Source organism: Schistocerca serialis, chromosome 1, assembly GCF_023864345.2.
Source record: "Schistocerca serialis cubense isolate TAMUIC-IGC-003099 chromosome 1, iqSchSeri2.2, whole genome shotgun sequence".
Classification (NCBI taxonomy): Eukaryota; Metazoa; Arthropoda; class Insecta; order Orthoptera; family Acrididae; genus Schistocerca; species Schistocerca serialis.
In genome coordinates, this window is record NC_064638.1 from 842,710,692 (window position 1) to 842,733,577 (window position 22,886).

Here is a 22,886-nt window from a genome sequence, read left to right on the forward strand (position 1 = left end):
TTATTATCTCCTTAATAAAGGAGACGTTTTCTCTTCTTCATATCCCAGTCATTTCTTTTAGCTTTTTATGTAAGCTAAAATTGTCCTGAGAAGCTTGCAAGCTTTCAATTTCTTCATATTCGTGTCGTTTTTAATTTATTTTTCTTTTCTAATCATTGACGTAAGTTTCCCTTATTTTGATTAGTTAAATTGTTATTAACTAGATTTGTATGGTTTCTACACTTTTATCGTCCATCCATTAATGAAAGAATTTCATCAGTCATCCATTTCTTTTCTGGGCCTCTTGTTTCATATCCTATTTTACCTTGAACAATGGTTATCATAATGTTGTTCATCTCTTGCCATAATTCGGCACAGTTTTTTTGATCAAAGGTGGCATTGTCACTATTTGCTGTTGATATCCTTCCCTAGTTCTCAATTCAGGCTGTTTGAGCTGTTACACGACTGACTGCTTCCATGTGTGAAATAAAGGGGTTTGGTTGCGAGCGGCGTTTGAACGGTGCATGCACCAAGACGTGGAGGCTGTACCCGGTGCGGTGTGTGTGTGTGTGTGTGTGTGTGTGTGTGTGTGGGTGGGTGGGTGGGTGGGTGTGCGTGTCTAGTCGGCTGCTGCGCTGAGGTTGGTCCATGCGCTAACTTGTGTCGGCCCCGTTTCTGCGCTGACTGCTGCTGTCCGACGGCTGCGCCACGCGTTATCTGTCCAAGTTGAAATAATGCGGACGTGACGTCAGCTCAGCCGTTGAACACAGGATGGCAGCTAACTATTGTTCGCTTCTGCGCTCATACAAAGCAAACAGTTAACAATGCAACTAAGGACGATACGTCATTTCAAAGAGGGGTGCACAACGATTCTACCACTGTGGAAATATTATTTGTACCCATGGTATATGAAAAGATACAGCATCGGGAAATTTTCCGGCAACCACCAATCAGCAAATGTGTAATAATTTCTCTTTACTAATTAATGTGCAATGAAGGTTAGAATATCGAACTGTAGGTCTCGGCGAGACGTTTCGACTGATACATACACACGACTTATAGCATAATTAATTCAGAAGTTGGACACCTTTTAATTTGAATTAATTGATAACTGACATAAAATCTACCACAAATCTAGTACACATACAACAAGACAGCATACAATGGCGAAGGTCGTGACACGCAACTCACAGTCTTTATAAGATTTATAATTTTTATTTTATGTTTCTTTTTGTTCGTTTATAATTTTGCCTAGTTTCATCCAAAACTAGTGAACTATTAAAGATATGTAAATTTTGAGTTGTGCGACAAAAAGAGCAGTAAAAATCCGTTAAGAGAGTGGTGCCAGATTACCAATTGTAATAATATTTAACGTCACAAAGAAAGAGCTCTTTTTGAGCATTGTAACCAAGTTTTCAATTATTCAATTTTAATTATTGGGCGAACTATTACAAGTATAACTTAATACAGAATATCATTTTACACTAGAATTAAAGCGCACAGCTAATGGCGCAGTCAAATCATTCATAAATACTCTCTGTCAAAAGATGTAAGTGAGACCGTTGAAACTGCGAACCTCATTAACTGACGTACCAGTACACGGGAATTTCGCGGAGGGGATAGTCTGGCTGAACCGTGATTCCAGCTGCACACGTTCTAAGTAGTTAAAATTTTTACCGGTAGTCCAATAGTGGACTTACAAAACTCAGGGTCTGATCAAGAATCTATTTTCTGCCAGGTGACCGCCTGGACTTACGACTGTCAAGTGATCTGGGTGTCTGACTCTGTTTCTGAACACAAAAACTGGACTTTGACTCAGTTTTACATGCGAGAGACTTTGACGATTTTTTTGCTACAAATATACACTTTGAATTTAGCGTCGTGTGTCGTTTGACTCCAATTAGTTGGGAGTTAGTCTGCGGTTTACTCTCCTTTAATGAATAGCAGTGAACACAGTTAATATTTTCCAGCAGTTTTTCAGTGCGTTAAATTCTATGTAGCGAACTTACCTGCCGCAATAATGGGGGCTCGAGTCGCTTTTAACCACTTGCTGAAATAGTTAATTTCATTAGTCTCTGAGTTTAGGTGAACGCTTTAAAGACAACAAACTTTTATTAATGAAAATTGAAACGTTGTAATTGTGGGGCGTCATTTCACTTAATTTGCACCTTGATAATGCCTAGTGACTGATTGTCTTACTGGTTAATAGTATCAAGAGCAATTTTATTTCATTATTTCAATTACTAAGTCGCACGGGTAAAGGAAACTGAATTTATCATCCCCAGTGAAGAGAACGAGAACCATCTATAACGACTCTTCTCCTTGATGATTTGGTTTGATTTGTACTTGGCCTCGGCTAAAACTCAGCGACAGTCGGTAGAGTGTTGAGATCGTTATCAGGTTACGAAGACGACGTTACACAAAATACTGTGTGCAAAATACATACACCCTTTTTTATGTCGATGACTGCCCGGTTGCCGGCCAAATAATCCCACCCCCAAATGCATGGTACTGATAAATTCTTAATAATCAGGTAGGTGCTTATTAGTCTTTCCTCCTGAGTACCTCCCCCCCATGAACCATGGACCTTGCCGTTGGTGGGGAGGCTTGCGTGCCTCAGCTATACAGATGGCCGTACCGTAGGTGCAACCACAACGGAGGGGTATCTGTTGAGAGGCCAGACAAACATGTGGATCCTGAAGAGGGGCAGCAGCCTTTTCAGTAGTTGCAGGGGCAACAGTCTGGATGATTGACTGATCTGGCCTTGTAACATTAACCAAAACGGCCTTGCTGTGCTGGTACTGCGAACGGCTGAAAGCAAGGGGAAACTACAGCCGTAATTTTTCCCGAGGACATGCAGCTTTACTGTATGATTAAATGATGATGGCATCCTCTTGGGTAAAATATTCCGGAGGTAAAATAGTCCCCCATTCGGATCTCCGGGCGGGGACTACTCAAGAGGACGTCGTTATCAGGAGAAAGAAAACTGGCATTCTACGGATCGGAGCGTAGAATGTCAGATCCCTTGATCGGGCAGGTAGGTTAGAAAATTTAAAAAGGGAAATGGATAGTTTAAAGTTAGATATAGTGGGAATTAGTGAAGTTCGGTGGCAGGAAGAACAAGACTTTTGGTCTGGTGATTACAGGGTTATAAATACAAAATCAAATAGGGGTAATGCAGGAGTAGGTTTAATAATGAATAAAAAAATAGGAGTGCGGGTTAGCTACTACAAACAGCACAGTGAACGCATTATTGTGGCCAAGATAGACACAAAGCCCATGCCTACTACAGTAGTACAAGTTTATATGCCAACTAGCTCTGCAGATGATGAAGAAATTGATGAAATGTATGACGAGATAAAAGAAATTATTCAGGTAGTGAAGGGAGACGAAAATTTAATAGTCATGGGTGACTGGAATTCGTCAGTAGGAAAAGGGAGAGAAGGAAACATAGTAGGTGAATATGGATTGGGGGGAAGAAATGAAAGAGGAAGCCGCCTTGTAGAATTTTGCACAGAGCATAACTTAATCATAGCTAACACTTGGTTCAAGAATCATGAAAGAAGGTTGTATACCTGGAAGAATCCTGGAGATACTAAAAGGTATCAGATAGATTATATAATGGTAAGACAGAGATTTAGGAACCAGGTTTTAAATTGTAAGACATTTCCAGGGGCAGATGTGGATTCTGACCACAATCTATTGGTTATGAACTGCAGACTGAAACTGAAGAAACTGCAAAAAGGTGGGAATTTAAGGAGATGGGACCTGGATAAACTGAAAGAACCAGAGGTTGTACGGAGTTTCAGGGAGAGCATAAGGAAACAATTGACAGGAATGGGGGAAAGAAATACAGTAGAAGAAGAATGGGTAGCTCTGAGGGATGAAGTAGTGAAGGCAGCAGAGGATCAAGTAGGTAAAAAGACGAGGGCTAATAGAAATCCTTGGGTAACAGAAGAAATACTGAATTTAATTGATGAAAGGAGAAAATATAAAAATGCAGTAAATGAAGCAGGCAAAAAGGAATACAAACGTCTCAAAAATGAGATCGACAGGAAGTGCAAAATGGCTAAGCAGGGATGGCTAGATGACAAATGTAAGGATGTAGAGGCTTATCTCACTAGGGGTAAGATAGATACTGCCTACAGGAAAATTAAAGAGACCTTTGGAGAGAAGAGAACCACTTGTATAAATATCAAGAGCTCAGATGGCAACCCAGTTCTAAGCAAAGAAGGGAAGGCAGAGAGGTGGAAGGAGTATATAGAGGTTTTATACAAGGGCGATGTACTTGAGGACAATATTATGGAAATGGAAGAGGATGTAGATGAAGATGAAATGGGAGATAAGATACTGCGTGAAGAGTTTGACAGAGCACTGAAAGACCTGAGTAGAAACAAGGCCCCGGGAGTAGACAACATTCCATTAGAACTACTGATGGCCTTGGGAGAGCCAGTCCTGACAAAACTCTTCCATCTGGTGAGCAAGATGTATGAGACAGGCGAAATACCCACAGACTTCAAGAAGAATATAATAATTCCAATCCCAAAGAAAGCAGGTGTTGACAAATGTGAAAATTACCGAACTATCAGTTTAATAAGTCACAGCTGTAAAATACTAACGCGAATTCTTTACAGACGAATGGAAAAACTGGTAGAAGTGGACCTCGGGGAAGATCAGTTTGGACTCCGTAGAAATATTGGAACGCGTGAGGCAGTACTAACCTTACGACTTATCTTAGAAGAAAGATTAAGAAAAGGCAAACCTACGTTTCTAGCATTTGTAGACTTAGAGAAAGCTTTTGACAATGTTAACTGGAATACTCTCTTTCAAATTCTGAAGGTGGCAGGGGTGAAATACAGGGAGCGAAAGGCTATTTACAATTTGTACAGAAACCAGATGGCAGTTATAAGAGTCGAGGGGCATGAAAGGAAAGCAGTGGTTAGGAAAGGAGTGAGACAGGGTTGTAGCCTCTCCCCGATGTTATTCAATCTGTATATTGAGCAAGCAGTAAAGGAAACAAAAGAAAAATTCTGAGTAGGTATTAAAATCCATGGAGAAGAAATAAAAACTTTGAGGTTCGCCGATGACATTGTAATTCTGTCAGAGACAGCAAAGGACTTGGAAGAGCAGTTGAATGGAATGGACAGTGTCTTGAAAGGAGGATATAAGATGAACATCAACAAAAGCAAAATGAGGATAATGGAATGTAGTCGAATTAAGTCGGGTGATGCTGCGGGAATTAGATTAGCAAATGAGACACTTAAAGTAGTGAAGGAGTTTTGCTATTTGGGGAGCAAAATAACTGATGATGGTCGAAGTAGAGAGGATATAAAATGTAGACTGGCAATGGCAAGGAAATCGTTTCTGAAGAAGATAAATTTGTTAACATCGAGTATAGATTTAAGTGTCAGGAAGTCGTTTCTGAAAGTATTTGTATGGAGTGTAGCCATGTATGGAAGTGAAACATGCACGATAACCAGTTTGGACATGAAGAGAATAGAAGCTTTCGAAATGTGGTGCTACAGAAGAATGCTAAAGATAAGGTGGGTAGATCATGTAACTAATGAGGAGGTATTGAATAGGATTGGGGAGAAGAGAAGTTTGTGGCACAACTTGACTAGAAGAAGGGATCGGTTGGTAGGACATGTTTTGAGGCATCAAGGGATCACAAATTTAGCATTGGAGGGCAGCGTGGAGGGTAAAAATCGTAGAGGGAGACCAAGAGATGAATACACTAAGCAGATTCAGAAGGATGTAGGTTGCAGTAGGTACTGGGAGATGAAGAAGCTTGCACAGGATAGAGTAGCATGGAGAGCTGCATCAAACAAGTCTCAGGACTGAAGACCACAACAACAACAACCTGAGCACGTAGTTCCGCCATCACTTAAGTTTTAATGGGTTTAACAGAAGCGCCAAAAGCACCGGAAACAGTACATCCCATAACTGGAAAAGTAGGTACTTTCTTTACTCTATTAATAGAATTCAATAAATTGAATGACATCACATCTGTCGTAGCCCCCGTGTCTGTCACCACATTTACAGGTATTTCATTTATCTCACCAACTATCACAGCTTGGACATGCTCCTTCAGTTCGTTGCGTCGTTGCATCACTCATCAATTCATCTCTGCATTATATTTAGCAAACCTACACAATGATTGTCGTGACCTCCATTGATCGTACCAGCCACCCCCCCCCCCCCCCCCCCCCGAAGTCTAGGACTGGCTGGCCTAGTTTGTTGGATTCACAGATCCTCCACGCGGGTCTTCAACGATCTCTACAACATGCACACTATGGTTTTGGGAATTATATCTAGGATTTCGAACCTCTGCCGCACCATTTACTAAGGGAATTGCCGCAGAAGCGTTCTGACACGTAGAAATTGGTGCATTATCTAAGTTCATTTAGTCAACCCCACGAGAATGTTTTGGCACACATTGGAATGACTGATTCTGATTTCTATTACTATTCGGTTCTTGATTTATATACGGTCTACTCCCATTAAATTTTCTTTTCCGATTCTGTAAATTAGATTCATTAAAACATGAACTGTTCACTTCCGGTAAAACTGGTCCCTGATTATACATATTGCTATTGTTCTGGTTACTATAATTCTGATTATTGAAATTTTGGTTGTTAAACTTATGTCTACACTGTAGATCTCTATTATCAGTTTTCCACCGATTATTGTTATTACACTGAGAATGATTACCATTATCGTAATTATTACCATTACCATTCTTATAGTGTATTCCTCTGTTATTTAAATGACGGAAATCCTCCTGTATAATGTCAATTGAGTCTATTGTAGATATAAATTGTTCAAAGTCATCTTCCGGAGCATGCACTAACATCTCACGGATTCTAATTGGAAGTCTGGTCTTCAAAATACGAATAACCTCGCTATGTGATATCGGCTCCGTCCAATACCGAGTTTTATTCATATATTTCTCAAAGTATGAACGTAGTGTTCCTCTTCTTGGATTGTAAAACTCTGGATTGTGTACTTCTTTAAGCGAACGATCCTGTTTACTAGTGGACCAATACTTAGCTAAAAACAGTTTTTCAAACTCATGACAGGTTTGACAAGTTTCACTAATCTCGCTGGCCCAGAGTGATGCCTCTCCGACCATTTTAGAGACTACGAACTGAATCTTATATTCCGTCCACACCTTGGGGAATATTCTCTTAAAACTATTGATAAAGATCTTAGGATGAACAGTATTCTTTTCAGATGAGAATGTCGGGAATTGTCTGCTTTTAAAGATATTGTTTTCGATTTTAATCGAAGACAGTGCTGTTCGTTGAGTAAACTATTCTGATTCTGGTAAAGATCGTTCCTCACTATTGATTCCCCCTGCTTTAGATTCGTAAAGTAATCTTTTTTTCTGGGCAAACGTTACAGTTTTGACATTTACTGGCTAATTCCCGACCGCTTTGGCTCCGCTCCTTTACACTTTCATTCAGAACGGCCCCAAAACGACCGGTATTCTCCATTTCTATTGGAATTTCATCGAGTACTCTATTTTTAATAAGACGAAACTCCTCTTTAAGCTGTTCTAAATCTTCAACATTTGTGACATTTAAATTAGAATTACCGATAGAAGTGAATCTACGTTCTACCGTATCATCTACCCGTTTTTTAATCTCTTCAGATTGCTCGTCAATCCAGTCGAACATCTCCTTCTCCCACTGATTAGACTTTTTAACTAAGAACGAATCAACATTCTGCTTAGTAGTTAGTTCTAATTGGTTCATCTTTTCTGATAGTTCCACAACTTGATGTACTACTGAATTTTGTGTAGACTTTACTACTGTTAAATTCTCTTCTAGCGTTTGTACAGCACTAGAAATGTTATTGACCTCATTCTGTACCATCTTTTGGTTATATTTAAGATCCCAATTCTTGTGCAAATCTAACATTTCTTGCCTGAACTGTCTATTCACCTCGCTTTCTAATTCTCTCCGTTTTAGATCTTTCTCCCTTTCTAATTCTCTCTGTTTTATAAATTCTCTTAGTTTGAAATTTTCCTCCCTTTCTAATTCTCTCCGTTTTAGATCTTCCTCTACCTTCGACATGAAATTGAATAATACGTTCATATCGAAATGTTGCGCGGGAGAAGCATCTGCCACCCCTGAAATTTCTCTTGGTTCGTTTATTACTGTTACCTGAGATTCCACAACGTCCGGAACTTTCTCGATTTCGTCATCGGATGTTGTGGGCATGTTCAGTTCATCCATTCGTTCTATTGACTCAATTTCAGGGTCAACAGAAGGAATGTTTTGCACGTTTTGATTTATCTCTTCCATTGGGTCTTCTCTAATATCGAACTCCTCCTTGTCAGGTTCTAATCTACTTTTCTCAGTTCTTCTAGACATCTTGATTAATACTCGACAACTACCAGTTTACAAAACCTTTTTATCTAGTAATACTTATTCAGACGAATGGAAAATCTAGTAGAAGCCGACCTTGGGGAAGATCAGTTTGGATTCTGCAGACATATTGGAACACGTGAGGAAATTCTGACCCTGCGGCTTATCTTAGAAGCTAGATTAAGGAAAGGCAAACCTACGATTCTAGCATTTGTAGACTTAGAGAAAGCTTTTGACAATATTGACTGGAATACTCTCTTTCAAATTCTGAAGGTGGCAGGGGTAAAATATAGGGAGCGAAAGGCTATTTACAATTTGTATAGAAACCAAATGGCAGTTATAAGAGTTGAGGGGCATGAAAGGAAAGCATTGGTTGGGAAGGAGTGAGACAGGTTTGTAGCCTCTCCCCGATGTTATTCAATCTGTATATTGAGCAAGCAGTAAAGGAAACAAAAGAAAAATTCGGAGTAGGTATTAAAATCCATGGAGAAGAAATAAGATCTTTGAGGTTCGCCGATGACATTGTAATTCTGTCAGAGACAGCAAAGGACTTGGAAGAGCAGTTGAACGGATGAACATCAACAAAAGCAAAACGAGGATAATGGAATGTAGTCGAATTAAGTCGGGTGATGTTGAGGGTAATAGATTAGGAAATGAGACACTTAAAGTAGTAAAGGAGTTTTGCTATTTGGGGAGCAAAATAACTGATGATGGTCGAAGTAGAGAGGATATAAAATGTGGACTGGCAATGGCAAGGAAAGCGTTTCTGAAGAACAGAAATTTGTTCACATCGAATATTGATTTAAATGTCAGGAAGTCGTTTTTGAAAGTATTTGTATGGAGTGTAGCCATGTATGGAAGTGAAACATGGACGATAAATAGTTTAGACAAGAAGAGAATAGAAGCTTTCGAAACGTGGTGCTACAGAAGAATGCTGAAGATTAGATGGGTAGATCACATAACTAATGAGGAGGTGTTGAATAGGATTGGGGAGAAGAGAAGTTTGTGGCACAACTTGACTAGAAGAAGGGATCGGTTGGTAGGACATGTTCTGAGGCATCGAGGGATCACAAATTTAGGATTGGAGGGCAGCGTGGAGGGAGACCAAGAGATGAATACACTAAGCAGATTCAGAAGGATGTAGGTTGCAGTAGGTACTGGGAGATGAAGAAGCTTGCACAGGATAGAGTAGCATGGAGAGCTGCATCAAACCAGTCTCAGGACTGAAGACCACAACAACAACAACAACTTATTCAGTTGTCTATGTAGGTGCCCACCAGATCTTACAAATACTCAATAGTACAAAGATTCCAATGTTACACCACACAGAAAACAAGAGTTCATCTACTACTAACTAACCTGAGTTGTACAGTACTTTACTGTTTGTTGCTGGGTTGAGTCGAGACGACGGACGCACAGTCAGCTTTAGGCAGCCTCAGTGCCCCCGATCTTCAGGGCGTCGCACGTCGTCGCTCTCGTAGTCGGCGCGTCACTGACAATGACTCGTGCATGTGATGTGATTTATATGTATTTGACGATGGTGGCGCTGATTCCGCATTTAACAGTTGACTATGCCACTATGGCTGCAGTGCATTAGGACTTTGTTTTTATGAGACAGATCTGATGATGGTCATTAAAGACCGAAACCGGTAATCTGTTAAACAGAAAAGATTGTGACCATAGACGTAAATTAAAGGAAACTTATTACATATACGGGTCACTGTGTTTTTTCGCGACGATGTCGCAGCTTGTGAGAATTTAGAAGTAAATGTATCCACGTGGTTGTCTAGGAATTCTGTCGGGGTGCTATTTCATCGCCTTCCTCCAAAATGTCAGCCGCTTCTAGCCCGTAGACACGCGCTGTCAACAGCCGCCCACTTGGGGTCATACGCTCCTGCTGGGCTTGTTGGTCCATGGGAGGTACCGGATTTCCCTCCTGTTACCCATATCTAGAAGGCATTCCTCTATCTGCCACCTAGGTACGCTCCCTCCGGAGGTTACAGGTTCCCCAGCGGGATTGACGGGATACGGAATGGAAATGGGGATAGTGAAAACTCGTGGCCTCGACTTGACTAAAAGAACGGAACGCTCGATAAGACGCATCCGGAGGCATGAAGGGAGCAGTTTTGTAATGGAGAGAAGCTTGTCTCGTAGTAGCGGGAGACGAAGGCTTATGTACAATATCCAGACTCAACCGGATGTTGGCTGGTGTAGCAGAGGTGACCAACCGGATGTTGGCTGGTGTAGCAGAGGTGACCAACCGGATGTTGGCTGGTGTAGCAGAGGTGACCAACCGGATGTTGGCTGGTGTAGCAGAGGTGACCAACCGGATGTTGGCTGGTGTAGCAGAGGTGACCAACCGGATGTTGGCTGGTGTAGCAGAGGTGACCAACCGGATGTTGGCTGGTGTAGCAGAGGTGACCAAATGGATGTTGCTTGGTGTAGCAGAGGTGACAAAACTCACACAAGAGAGACCAGCGTTGACAGTTGCATGAAATCCGCCTTCGGACTGAAGACCACCATAACAAAGAACGAAATCAATTATAGTAGGCGAAAGGAAACTAAAGGGAATTTAAAAGTAAAGGTGTAAACAGTCCGAATTCCTCTGTTAAAAGCTGAGGAGAGAGAATATAGGTGGAAAGAGTACACTGAAGGCCCCTATGACTGAGAAGAACTATTTTCTAACGTGTTGGAAGAAGTTGATTTGGAAGACAAGGGAATTAGAGTTTTGGAAGGCTTGCAAACGAACAGTGTGGAAGGGATGGATAACATTACTCCAACATACAAAAACATTAGAAGAAAAGGCAGCCAGAAGATTATTAAAGTTAGTGTTTAGAAACTATGAGACTGCAGATATGCCCTCGGACTTACGGAAGAGGTCATCCACACAATACAGTAGATTTCAATGTCCGATTAATGCAAGCACTATGGCGCCATCAGCTTAACGCATCATGGGTCCATCTTGCTGACCAGACTAATATTCAGAAGAATGGAAAACACATGTTTCAGCTGAAAGACAGTCAGCTTGGATTTAACGAAGGTAACGACATTACAGACTACTACGACACTGGAGTGCCTGTGTCTCTCAGAAGTACGATGCAGTGTTCCTTCGGACATGTATGCATCTCCGAAGGAACATTGCATAACTAGTCAAGCGACTTTTAGTTAACATGTCTCCCATGTACGGAAATATACACAAGAATGTGCGAGCGCACATGGTTGACGGCGTACGGAAGTTTGGGTCTAGCCATGAGTCGTGTTCAGTTAGCCTATTCGTAAAACAACGGCCCGAGACTAGCGGGAAATCCGGGTTCGAGTCCCGGTCCCGAACCAATTTTCACTGTTGTCATTCCATTACACAATTGATAGTTATGTATATTCGCAACTGCGAATACATCTCATGTATTTCATAAAGACTGTAGTAATCGCAGAGCCTGTTACTCAGGACATACATGCATGCCAGAAGGAAGATGGCATCATACTTCTTAAAAACACGGTCACTGCAGTACCGTATTTATCCGCCGACACCGGGCAGGCGACTTCCAATTAAAATGTGTCCTCTGTATGGGAGGTTTGGAAGTTGGGTCTGGCCGCGAGTCGTATTCGGATAGCCTAATGGTAAGCTGACCGCTCGAGATAAGCAAACAGTCCGGATTCACGTCCTGGTCCGCCGCAAGTTTTCGTTGGTCATTCCGTTATACAGCTGATTATTGTCCATATTCGCAGCTGCGAGTACATTTCATGTACCACAGAGACAGTTCTGCCGTTACGCTTGAGACTGGAAGTAAGATTCAAAACAACTTATGACACTTTCATGGGATTTGCCAATTTAGAACAACCGCTCAACAATGCAAAGTGCTACAGAATGTTTCAACACAAGGAAACAGGTTTAAGCTGTAGGGAAATATGGATAATATACAGTATTTGTAGGAACCAACAGGGAGCAATAACAACGGAAACCGAGACAGACGTGCTGGGATTAAAACATGAATAACACAAGGTTGTAGCCCGCCCGGCTAGCCTTGCGGTCTGATGCGCTGCTTCCCGAGCGGTAAGGTGTGCCGGTCCCCAGCACGAACCGCCCGGCGTATTAGTGTCGAGGTGCAGTGTGCCGGCTAGCCTGTGGATGGTTTTTAAGGGGGTTTTCCATCTGACTCGGCGACTGCGGGCTGGTTTCCTTTATTCCGCCTCAGTTACACTACGTTGACGATTGCTGCGCAAACACTGTCTCCACGTGCGCGTACACCACAATAGCCCTGGGTTCGGTGTGGGGTGGCGGTGGGGTGAGTGGACTGCTGTAGCCCGTCGTAGGGTTGTGAACTACTGAGGGCTACGGCGGGGACGAAACCTTTCGGTCGTTTCTAGGTCCCCAGTTCAATAGAAGGCAAGTAACCTCTCTAATGACACTGTGAGGAACATTTACAAGACCTGGTTGAAGGTATGGACGGTGTACGCCACGATCGTACAGACAACATTACCTACCACAATTAAGTACGTTCTGTACTGGGGTCATCCACGATACAGAATTTTCACGCAAGTTATTCTGTCCTTAACAACTTCATACGAAGCGCAAATATACAGATCTTACTACGAATTTGAATTGAAATTACATTTCCATCAAACAAGGAACCCACGCAGTTCTCAGAAAATATTTTCTCTGCCTTGCTGCATAACCGCTCGCCTTTGTGCCCGTCAGATGCACGCGGAAACGCCAGCGCCGTATCGCGTCAGAGGATTTAACCTTCAAAACAGGGATTTGTTAGCCACCATGAATAATATCGTTCGTTGCGTGTATTGTCTTTCCTGGCGGAAAAAGCGGATATAGGTTGAAATTTCAGGTACAACCAACTTTCGGCGAAAGCAGAATTTTCCCCCGCTATTGTATTAAATTCCCGTTACTTCACAATAAAGCGAATAACGCAAGTTCCCAGCGCGTTGTTGTAAGACTTAAGCAGCGTTTAGAAGGCAGACTTTGCGGGAAACAGTGAAAGAAGAACAGCATCAAGCCACCAACCCAGTCTCACCGAGATGTAGGACAGGCATCACCTCCCTGTCATAGTTCAGGAGGCACGTCATAAACAATGAGAGGCGTGACAAAATGCCTCATAAAGCATGACGTTTAAATTTATTACCTTCGTACTACCAACTTTATCCGCAATAGGTTTTGCAGACAGTATTCACATATGCCGCTAAATGCAGCTATGAAATTATATCACAGTATCACGCATAGTTCAAGAGATATGACACTGTCGCATAATGCATGAAGTTCAAATTTGCTACTTCTTTGCTAACAACTCTATCGCAACAAATGTCGCAGACAGTATCCACATATTCCGCTGAATGTAATTATATTATTGTAGGACACATAAATCAGGAGATATGGCGTCACTGACAATGAGATGCGTGAAAAATCCCACATCACGCCTGAAATTTTAATTAATTTATTCTATGCCAATAACATATTCCTACGGTCGGACGGAGCGAGGTAGCGCAGCGGTTAGCACACTGGACTCGCATTCGGGAGTACGACAGTTCAAACCCGCTTCCGGCCGTCTTGATTTAGATTTTCCGTGATTTCCCTGAATCGCTTCAGGCAAACGTCGGGATGGTTCCTTTGAGAGGGCACGGCCGACTTCCTTGCCCATCCTTCCCAAACCCAAGGGGCCGATGACCCCTGCCCCGAATCAACCAACCAACCAACACACAGTCGAGTTATCTTAAGGAGATCCCTAACACCTGGCAGCACTTTTGACAGCTTTCAACTGTAAAGCGCAGACGGCTGTAGCTATAGAGCTGTGAAGAGGCGTTGTCGTAGGGACGTTAACAAAAACGCTTTGTAGACACGCTATACAGCTGCGCCCAACTTTATGGACATGTAACTACAGATATTGTTTATAATCAAGTTCTGAGACAAACATACAGGGTGTATCAAAAAGAATCATCCGATTTTTAAAAAGTCATAACTACTATGTTATTTTAAGTATGTGCGTGACTAACGTACTGTTGGAAAGAGCAAACTCTCGAGCTTTTCTTGGTTCCCGCTAGGTAGCAGCCGTGTGCACCCACTTTAGTTCTAGTAAAAATGGTGTCTGGGCAACAGAAAACGTTTTGTGTTCTAGTCTTGCGCAGTGCGTGCCAGTAATAACTGTTCAACATGACTTTCGTACTAGGTATGGTGTGGATCCTTCTACAGCACAGATCATTAGACGATGGCATGAATCCAAGAAACAGGTTGTCTGTTTAAAAGTAAATCGCTTGGCAGTCCCCGAGTGTCTGACACAGACGTCAAATACATCCGTCATAGTTTCACAAGGGGTCCGCAGAAATCCGTTCGCCGTGCAGCTCGACTGCTCAACATGCCTCCGATATCTGTCTCGCGTGTGTTGCGTCGACGTTTACGCATGAAACTATACAAAATTCAGTTACTGCAAGCTATTCGTGAAGGTGACAAACATCAACGTGTGGGTTCTGTAATTTTGTTCTTGGCAGCATGGGGGATGACAGTTTTCTTCAGCGCTTAGTGTTTAGTGACGAGACAGCATTCCATTTAAATGGAAAGGTGAACCGTCATAATGTGATAATATGGGGTACGGAACAACCACATGAAGTTGTACAACATGAAAGGGACTCTCCGAAATGTAATGTATTTTGTGCAGTTTCAGGTGTATGGTCCATTTTTCTTTGCCGAGAACATTGTTACAGTAAGCACATATATCGATAAGCTTGAGAACTTTCTTTTCCACAGTTGGAGACTGATTCGAACGACTTCATCTACCAACAGGACAGCAGGCCGCTGTGGCCGAGCGGTTGTAGGCGCTTCAGTCCGGAACCGCGCTGCTGCTACGGTTGCATGTTCGAATCCTGCCCCGGGCATGGATGTGTGTGATGACGCTCGGTTTTAGTAGTTCTAAGTCTAGGGGACTGATGACCTCAGATATTAAGTCCCATAGAGCTTAGAGCCATTTGAACCATTTGGACCAACAGAACAGGGCACCGCCACGCTGGCATCTGGAAGTATGGGGACTTTAAATCAAAGGATTACTGAACGATGGACCGGCCGCACTGGATAAAATGTTTTAGCCTTGCATTGCTGGACTTCAAGGTCACCGGACCTGACTGTATGTGATTATTTCTAGTGTTGGTTTACAAACTCTGTTTATGTGCCTCCTTTACCGACAACAGTGAATGAACTGAGCCATCGCATAACAGCAGCTGTGGAAGTTATAACTCAAAACGTGCTAGCTGCAGTGTGGGAACAATTTGAATATCGCATTGACATATGCCATGCACCTCAAATAGGACATATTCAACACTTATCAAAAGACATGAAAAATTTTTTTTCTAGTTTCCTGTTTATCAAAAACACAAATCATTGTATATGTTTATAAGTTTCAGAAATATAGACGTGCCGAATCGGATGATTCTTTTTGATGCACCCTGAATATTACAGAGAATTTGTATCTTGCATACAACGTTTCTTAGTTTGGATACTGTGCTTATACATTTGGACGGTATGAATATTTCTTTGTACGACTGTTTCATAATTTCAAAGGCGTTTTCACGAAAACAAGGGAATGAATCTATTTACGATACACTACAAATGCAACTCATTTTTTTCTGTTTTCGTTTCTATCTGAAAACTGGTAATATGAATACCCGGGCAATGCCGGGCCCGTGTGCTAATATTTTTGATGTCTATAGTCCGTGCACACTTGACCAGTATTAGGCACTCCATCAGGCAATACGCAAGTACCGTATTACTCCGCGTAAGTCCTTGATAACGGCCTCAGTTATGGAAAGAAGAGAGTCCATAAATTTCGTCACGTGTGTCATATCCAAGAGCCAGGAAATTGGGAAGATGTTGATTGCTGCGTTTCTCTAGTTCTAAATAGTCAAGAAATTTTCTGTGAGAATAATATCAGCTAATATCGAGATTTTTTAGGATGGTTGATTATTCGTCAAACCAGAAACGTTAGTGTGAAATCCTTCGTACACCTCTTAGAGGAGGTGGTTGTCCGGGGCGTATTCATTTTGAAGATGTGAAAGAAGTCACAACACTTGGTCCACGAGAATGTTGGAAGATACATCACGGTTCATGTGCACGGTAAGCTGAATGTATAGACCCGTCGACGTACGAAAAACTACACTCCTGGAAATTGAAATAAGAACACCGTGAATTCATTGTCGCAGGAAGGGGTAACTTTATTGACACATTCCTGGGGTCAGATACATCACATGATCACACTGACAGAGCCACAAGCACATAGACACAGGCAACAGAGCATGCACAATGTCGGCACTAGTACAGTGTATATCCACCTTTCGCATGCAGGCTGCTATTCTCCCATGGAGACGATCGTAGAGATGCTGGATGTAGTCCTGTGGAACGGCTTGCCATGCCATTTCCACCTGGCGCCTCAGTTGGACCAGCGTTCGTGCTGGACGTGCAGACCGCGTGAGACGACGCTTCATCCAGTCCCAAACATGCTCAATGGGGGACAGATCCGGAGATCTTGCTGGCCAGGGTAGTTGACCTACACCTTCTAGAGCACGTTGGGTGGCACGGGATACATGCGGACGTGCATTGTCCTGTTGGAACAGCAAGTTCCCTTGCCGGTCTAGGAATGGTAGAACGATGGGTTCGATGACGGTTTGGATGTACCGTGCACTATTCAGTGTCCCCTCGACGATCACCAGTGGTGTACGGCCAGTGTAGGAGATCGCTCCCCACACCATGAGCCGGCCGAAGTGGCCGTGCGGTTAAAGGCGCTGCAGTCTGGAACCGCAAGACCGCTACGGTCGCAGGTTCGAATCCTGCCTCGGGCATGGGTGTTTGTGATGTCCTTAGGTTAGTTAGGTTTAACTAGTTCTAAGTTCTAGGGGACTAATGACCTCAGCAGTTGAGTCCCATAGTGCTCAGAGCCATTTGAACCCACACCATGATGCCGGGTGTTGGCCCTGTGTGCCTCGGTCGTATGCAGTCCTGATTGTGGCATTCACCTGCACGGCGCCAAACACGCATACGACCATCATTGGCACCAAGGCAGAAGCGACTCTCATCGCTGAAGACGACACGTCTCCATTCGTCCCTCCATTCACGCCTGTCGCGACACCACTGGAGGCGGACTGCACGATGTTGGGGCGTGAGCGGAAGACGGCCTAACGGTGTGCGGGACCGTATCCCAGCTTCATGGAGACGGTTGCGAATGGTCCTCGCCGATACCCCAGGAGCAACAGTGTCCCTAATTTGCTGGGAAGTGGCGCTGCGGTCCCCTACGGCACTGCGTAGGATCCTACGGTCTTGGCGTGCATCCGTGCGTCGCTGCGGTCCGGTCCCAGGTCGACGGGCACGTGCACCTTCCGCCGACCACTGGCGACAACATCGATGTACTGTGGAGACCTCACGCCCCACGTGTTGAGCAATTCGGCGGTACGTCCACCCGGCCTCCCGCATGCCCACTACACGCCCTCGCTCAAAGTCCGTCAACTGCACATACGGTTCACGTCCACGCTGTCGCGGCATGCTACCAGTGTTAAAGACTGCGATGGAGCTCCGTATGCCACGGCAAACTGACTGACACTGACGGCGGCGGTGCACAAATGCTGCGCAGCTAGCGCCATTCGACGGCCAACACCGCGGTTCCTGGTGTGTCCGCTGTGCCGTGCGTGTGATCATTGCTTGTACAGCCCTCTCGCAGTGTCCGGAGCAAGTATGGTGGGTCTGACACACCGGTGTCAATGTGTTCTTTTTTCCATTTCCAGGAGTGTATCTCAAACCATCACAGAACCATGTTCGGCCTGAACTATTCCTCCTCACACTGTAGGTTAAACGGTTCATTGAGCTGACAATACACTCGATGCTTTGCATCATTTGAAAAGAAGCAAAACATTAGTTGTCGTATCACACTACAAGCCTCCAGTAGTTATAATGGATAAAAACGGGACAGATGGAAGAAAGTAAATATGGTAAATTGTTTGTTATTTCAAAAGTAATCGCCATAACACATTTATCCTACTGTGAGACTAGAAGGTAAATGCCAACATAGAAGAAAGTTTGTGATAGTCTAGGAAAGCAAGATCGTATCCAAGGGTGCACCTTTTCGCCAGAAGCAAACCGTCGGACACGAACTTCTTTCTTCAGGGCATCAAAATATGGAAATCGCATGGGAAGAGATCGTGACTATATGGAGAATTTGTAAGGGCTCCCCAGCGAAACTTCTCCAGCGTAGTTGAAACAATAGGCACCCCATCTTCCGAGAAGGTCGTGATGACCTTTTTCTTCAACCGCAGAGACCCGCTGCTCTTTGACTTACTGGAAAATGGCGCCACAATTAATGCACAGCGTTGCGTGGACACATTCCAAAAATTGAATTGCGGCGTCAAATCAAAACGCCCAGCAACGTTGACGGACGGCACCATTCAGGATAAAGCCTGTCCACGTGTTGCCAAGGTTGTTTCGACTACGCTGCAGAAGATTCGCTGCGAGGCCCTAACACACCCAGCATACAGTTCCGATCGCTTCCTATGCTGTTTCCATATTTTTGATGCCCCGAAGAAAGAATTCGTGGCAGTCGATTTGTTTCACACTCAAAAGTGCACGACTGGGTACAATCACGGCAACCGCAAACATTTTTCCATGAAGCACTGACCGTCTTGCCTCACTTTACGGTAAATGTATTAACAGTTATGGTGATTGCTTTTAAAATAATAAACAATCTACCCTACTTCCTTTTCTCCATCTGTCTCGTTGTTTCTGTGTTATTCGACCCACCGAAGAAGCGTCACTTTATGTGCCCCTATGAGCAATGGCCGACCTTCATATGCCCAAATGTTCATTGCATGCAGAACCCTTCGCAATTTTTTCTCCGAAACTGGTTACGACGGACCTACACTTTCAGACATATGCAACCATTGTTGGGCTTGAAACCGTCAGTGACACTCATCTTACGGTCCCTGGCGGCTAGAATCTTCTCACCACCGCTGTTCGTACTCCTTACACGGTTTCATGTGGCAAACCATTTCTTGTAGACAAAACGGACAGTCTGCTTTGGTTCACCAATAAATTGGGCACCCGTGGCTACGGGAATGTCCAAACGCGATAGCTTCCCTACATCTGCGCTGATTTTATGCAACCAGCAGGTATACACCGCTTCACTGCCATGACTTAACGTCGAAGGTACCTGGTAGCAGTTAGACATCATCTACACAGTGCATCTTGAAATTTTCGCGGAGAAATAATTTATTCATTAAATTTCGTAAATGCAGACGCATAAATTTTATTTCCTCCAATATTTCGGCCTTATATCTTCCTGCCACCTGCAGGGTCAGCCTAGTGAATCTACGGTACCCTGCAGTTCTTGCTCAGTCGTTTTAAAGCACAGAAAACACAAGTGCCAGAGTTTTAAAGTGCTTCTGAGTTGTGACAAAGATGACTTGATGCTCGGCAAAGTTGTGGTTTCTAAGATCCCCTGCGAGTGTAGCCTTTCGTATATCGGGCAGACGACTCGTTCATTCCTAGAAAGATACGTGGAACATCGTAGGTAAACTTAACTCTCACAGCCCAATAAATGGGCTGTGACGGAGTACTGCATCGATACCGGTCACTCTATGCGGTAATGAAATGTCGAAATTCTAGCTTAGATTCTGTTGGACACGGTGGTCAAAAAAGAACTTTAAATTCGTTTGACGAAGAACTTAATTAACAAAGATAGCGGTTTCAATCTAGACAAATCATGAAATATGGCGTTTTCTTTAATGAACTATAAGTCTGATTAATATTACTTAGTAGTCAATGTCCGTCACTCCACAACTGCTGTTAATGTGCAACGCGTAGCACTGTTGGAAGTGGACGCCACGAGGTGTGACGGAAATGCGAGATGCTCTGTCGACAGTGACCAATGACTAAGTGTGGCAGACGACGCGTACTGTAGCCCTGAATTTAAACTAACGTCCTCGTGATGCGCAATATATACTAGAATACGGCGGTCAACAGTCTGCTGCAGATCGAAAATCACTATCGCTTTTTTCACGGAGGTGAAAGCCAACCTTAACGAGAAAACTCAAGACAGAAAAATTCCCAAATATTTGTTATAAAAAACAGTCTTGATCACAATTTATTTATTATTTACGGTGACCGGTTTCGACCACTACTGGTCATCTTCAGACCAGTCAGTAAGAATCTCCTTCTGGTGGTAAATCACTAGGCTAAGGAGTAGTGATTTACCACCAGAAGGAGGTTCTTACTCATTGGTCTGAAGATGACCATAGTAGTGCTCGAAACAGGTCACCGTAAATAATAAATAAATTGTGATCAAGACTGTTTTTTATAGTAAATGTTTGTAACACATTGATCACTGTTCACTCACACAATGTATTCAAAAGTAAGAAAAATTACCGTTTCATCGCTAAAAACGAACTGTAATTTCTCCCTCTCATTCATTGATTACATGAAACTGTCCTTGTACTGGCTACACGAACGGCTGCTTTACCAGCCGATGAGCGGCACTTGGTTGTAGATTATAGACGATACTTGAAGATTCCAAGCGGAAAAAGGTGGACAAGAAGAAAAATAAGGGCAAATAAAAAGACAATACGGTGATTAAAAGGTCGCGGCAAAGTATTAAAAATTCAAAACAGTTAATTTAAATCAATTAATTAAATAAAAATAATTATGGAAGTCTTTTGTTTACATTTATAAATAAAAGAGCTTCGCAGTTCTCGAGTTCCGGGCCTACAACCCGCTATACGATACGTTTAAGCACAACTCACTATGCTACGACATTTCCATGCTTATAATTGATACATTTATGAGTCATATTCCCAATAGTAGCGATGAATTTTAGCCTTCAAAAATTTGGCTTCGCATAATGTCGCGAAGGTTATCTAATGTAAGCCGATCTCGCTGATTATAATAACTGTGTATGTGGCACTGAATCGCGTCTAGCGCGGAAGGGCCGAGTAGTGTTTGATTAGTCCTACGTATAAACGCATGTTAGTCTTTATTTATGTATGTGTTCTTTTATGGTTATCACGTGTGACGAAATGAAAGGGCCAGAGCCGGGATTCCCGATCCAAACACAACAAGAAAGGAAACCAGGCATGATGAACTGACCAGTTGCTGTGGCAGTTTGGCAACGGCGAACGGTTCTGGCGTGATGTTGAACGCTATGATTTGAGGAAACCAGCTCCAACGCGTAAAGCAAGTAATTTTAATCAGACTATAGCAAATACTTTACTCCAGTGTAATTAATATTGTCACATCAACACTCCTGCGTGGATCGATCCCATGGCCACAGATTCAGTTTGCACACTTATTCTTTTCTGCCGATCAGCGTCTCTGGTAACTTGTGATTTCTGTGGTTTGAAGCGACCGAACAACTGTTGTAGTGTAGCTTCTGTCAGCTCACTCTCTTTTAAGGTGTCACTAATATTTTCTCCGATGAACTTAACTTTCTTTTCATTTCGTGTGGCCACACATGCTGCAGAAGGAAAAGTACTGTACAAGCAACAATAGCTGTGCGCTGTGTTTTGTCTTAAAAGTGGATGGTATCTCTCCTTTCGCGATGCGCTAAGCTTCTATTTTTAGCATGGCTCAAGCGTTCGTGAAATGCTTTCGATCTGACGACACTATGACGTGCCCCTATCCTGTAAACAATACAGTGATAACGCTACAGATTGAGTAATCATGTGAGTAAAAAAATCTTCTGTTTTACATTGATAGTCCTGTGTTTGATAGTCTGTATCGATGTAAATACTCAGAGGCAGAAATTTCTACGCAACCTTATCTGTGGATTGACAATTTGGTATTTCTGAAAAAAGATTTAACTGTTGTAGCATAGAATTTGCTTGGAGTGGAGTCTGAGCCGTTGATTATTAAACGCGAGTAAATTCTTCAACAATTTACAATAACAGATAATTAATAAGAGTTAACTCAAGTATAATTCTTGAGGAATTGGGCAACAAACAAAAGTAATTAAATTAGATTTTTCCAGTACCATAATAAGCTAATAGGATATAATACACAGTCTCATACACAGTGAAATTGGGATCAATAACAAAACACTGTGTAACTCACAATGTTCACTCTCGTAACCCATAAGACACAATAAAGTGAAAAATAAGAATTATCCCTCTTTCAGGACAAAATAAACTAACCACAAAATCACAATCACGTCCTCAGATGTTACAGCAGTGCATACATTCTCTCACAACAAAATTAACCTTTATGCCTTTTAACCACTCCACCAACTACTGACCACTGTAATCCTGATACCAAAAGAACTAGACGTCTACCTACGTTAAAATCATAGCAGTTACGTAAATTAAAATCATACCAGTTACGTAAATCTCTGTATAAACATAATCAGGGTGATTTTTTTCACCGTGTACAAACTCTAGAGATTGATCGGTGAGAGGATGCGGAACAAATATGAACTTATGTGTGGAAATGTATGGTTTCCATGCTAGAAACAATTTATTCAATCATACACTGTTACGGAGACTGCGGTCTAATACGCGTTGTACCATGCAGCCACA